The sequence below is a fragment of the Bos indicus genome, chromosome 1 (assembly GCF_029378745.1).
Source record: "Bos indicus isolate NIAB-ARS_2022 breed Sahiwal x Tharparkar chromosome 1, NIAB-ARS_B.indTharparkar_mat_pri_1.0, whole genome shotgun sequence".
Lineage (NCBI taxonomy): Eukaryota > Metazoa > Chordata > Mammalia > Artiodactyla > Bovidae > Bos > Bos indicus.
The window spans coordinates 22,091,225-22,094,690 of record NC_091760.1 but is presented as its reverse complement, the minus strand read 5'-3'; the positions used below and the strand labels follow the sequence as shown (position 1 = coordinate 22,094,690).

General features: G+C 42.8%; 1 pseudogene; it reads left to right on the top strand.

Moving 5' to 3' along the window:
- The first annotated feature begins 514 nt into the window (after positions 1 to 514).
- Positions 515 to 1,764, top strand: LOC109562170 (small ribosomal subunit protein uS2-like; annotated as a pseudogene).
- The last annotated feature ends 1,702 nt before the right edge of the window (positions 1,765 to 3,466 follow it).

The following is a 3,466-nucleotide window of genomic DNA, read 5'->3' as shown; positions in this document are numbered from 1 at the left end:
ACGCGACTGAGCTATTTCACTTTAACTTTTCACTTTCATGCCTTGGAGAAGGAAATGGCAACCCACTCCAGTGTTCTTGCCTGGAGAATCCCAGGGACGGAGAGCTTGGTGGGCTGCCGTCTATGGGGTCGCACAGAGTCAAACACGACTGAAGTGACTTAGCATCAACAGCAGCAGATAGAACTGAAAATAACTGTGATTAGTCTTTCTTTATATGCTTCCTGATGTGAAGAGCTGACTCATTAGAAAAGATCCTGATACTCGGAAAGATTGAAGGCAGGAGAAGAAGGGGATGACAGAGGACGAGATGGTCGGATGACATTACAGTCTCAAAGGACGTGAGTTTGAGCAAGCTCTGGGAGATGGTCAAGGACAAGGAAGCCTGGAATGCTGCAGTCTGTGGGGTCACAAAGAGTCGGACACAACTGAGCAACTGAACAACAAATGCCACCCAGAGAGGGGTCCACACAACACTGTTCTGGGTTCTGTTGTAACTTAGAGGAAAACTTTCACAATGTTCAGAGCCCTTGGTTTCCTGCAAATAAAAGCAGAAAGTGTCCTCAAATTCCTCTCAGCAGAAACCCACTTCAGTCAGTTCAGTTCAGTTCAGTCGCTCAGTCGTGTCCGACTCTTTGCAACCCCATGAATAGCAGCACGCCAGGCCTCCCTGTCCATCACCAACTCCTGGAGGTCATTCAGACTCACGTCCATCGAGTCAGTGATGCCATTCAGCCATCTCATCCTCTGTTGTCCCCTTCTCCTCCCGCCCCCAATCCCTCCCAGCATCAAAGTCTTTTCCAATGAGTCAACTCTTCACATGAGGAAACCCACTTAGGTGACACCAATCCTGACTTCTAAATGGAATAGTCAGAAAAGGCAAGGGATGGAAAGCATGAGTGCTCAGTTGGGGCCAACTTTTTGGACCCTGTGGACTGTAGCCCACCAGGCTTCTCTGCCCATGGGATACTCCAGGCCAGAATACTACAGTGGGTTGCCATTTCCTCCTCCATGGGATCTCCCAGACCCAGGGATCGAACCCACATCTCCTGTATCTTCTGCATTGAAAGTAGATTCTTTACTCACTGAGCCATAGCATCTATATCACAAATCTGAAGAAAACCTGAGAGAAGCTGGCAGCTGGTGCTATTGTTGCCTTTGAAAACCCAGCTGACGTCAATGGCATATCATCCAGGAATACTGACCCACGAGTGGAGCTGAAGTTTGTTGCTGCCACAGAGTGACTCCTGGAACTTGGCACCAGATCCAGGCTGCCTGGAGCTGACACTTCTGGTGGTTACTGATCCCGATACTGACAACTAGCCTCTCACAGAGGCATCTCCTGCCTTCTCTTGCTCTGTGTGACACAGACTCTCCTCTGTGCTATGTGGACATGGCCATCCATGCACCAACAGTGGAGATCACTCAGCAAGTCTGATGTGGTGACGCTGCCCTGGAAGTTCTGTGTATGCATGGCACCATCTCCCAGGTACACTCATGGGAGGTCATGCCTAATCTCTGCTTCTACAGAAATCCTAAAGAGATTGAAAAAGATGAGCAGGGTGCTGCTGGAAAGGCTGGGACCAAAGAGACATTTCAGAATGAATGCACTGCCCCAGTTTCTGAGTTTACTGCTACTCGACCTGAGGTTGCAGCTTGGTCTGAAGGCAAGCAGTGTGCCTTTTCAGCAGTTTTCTATTGATGACTAGTCTGCAGTTCCCACCGCTCACCACTGAACATGTAGGAACAGCTACTGAGTGGCCTTAAACTGATTTTGTCCACAGACTCTTATACAGAAAATGGAAATAAGATTGAGGAAAAACAAGCAATTTCTAAAAAAAAATTTTTTAATGAAACAAAATAACTGTGACTAATATGATAAGGGCTCTAAAGGGAAAGAGTGGACAACATGCAAGAGAGGTGGAAAATCTAAGAAAAAATTGAAAGGAAATGCAAGAAGTCAAAAAACACTGCAACTGAAACAAAAAAGAATGTGTCTATCGGAAGATGTGACATGGCAAGGAGAGAATCAGTGAGCTTGAAGACAGATAGATAGAAAGAGTTTAGTAAAAGTTTCTAAAGGTTGGAAGAGACATTAAAAGTTATCTCATATATCTTCTCAATTTCCTTTTGAAAAATTGTATATAAAATACCTTCTCTTTTCTGATGGTATACCAATGATATAAGTAATTACCTAACTCTTGCCATTACGACTATTGCAAATACACAGAAGCTTATCATTTGACATAACTAACATAGATGAAGCAACTTTAGGCACTTAAATATCATTTGCCTATAAAGAGCAATGCAACACATGTTTATAACACCAAGTTATAAACATTTATGACTTAATATGGAGAATTAGAGCAGGATTTATCCCACTACTGTATATTATCCTGACCAATTTTTTAAACACCTTTGCATTATCATTTTTTTCCTAATATACGTATAACTTTATTTATTTTAATTAATCTTTATTGGAGTATAGTTGATTTACAATAATTTGTTTGTTTCTGCAGTGCAGTGAAGTGAATCAGTTATATGTATATATATACCACTCTTTTCTTGGAGAAGGCAATGGCACCCCACTCCAGTACTCTTGCCTGGAAAATCCCATGGACGGAGGAGCCTGGTAGGCTGTAGTACATGAGGTCGCTGAGGGTCAGACACGACGGAGCGACTTCACTTTCACTTTTCACTTTCATGCATTGGAGAAGGAAATGGCAACCCACTCCAGTGTTCTTGCCTGGAGAATCCCAGGGACGGGGGAGCCTGGTGGGCTGCCATCTATGGGGTCGCAGAGTCGGACACAACTGAAGCGACTTAGCAGCAGCAACCACTCTTTTCTAGATTTCCTTCCCACTTAAGTCATCACAGAGCACTGAGTACAGTTCCCTGTGCTACACAGTAAGTTCTCATTTATTATCTATTTTTATACATAGTGTCAATGGTATATATATGTTAATACCAATCTCCCAATTTACCTTCCCACTTCCCTCCTTGGTAACCATAAATTTGTTTTCTACATCTGTGATTCTTTTTACTAAATGCCCTACATTCTTCATGCTATATTTTTTATACTTGGCTACTGCTACTTTGAGCCTTTCTTCTGGCATTAAGGATCAGTTGTCAAACATTGGAACTAAAAGCTCTGATTTATGGCCTTGCCTCCTTGGATTCCAGTATTTAACGTCACTCAGTCAGTGTCCAGTTTCAGTCCAGCTGGTCATGTGTGTGCATTAAGGTAACCTGCTTCCAAATATTCATGACACTGAACTATTGAAGGTCAAGTTACTGCTAAGAGGACTCATTTATATATTATAATGTCAGAAGAAGAAGAGTGCAACAGTTTTTTTAAGATTATTAGCTTCTCCTGGTTGCATTGAATAAAATTGATATTTAAGCTCATATTTACATAGTTCACATACTCAGATGTGAAATTCTGCACTAGTATAGAGGCATTTAAGAA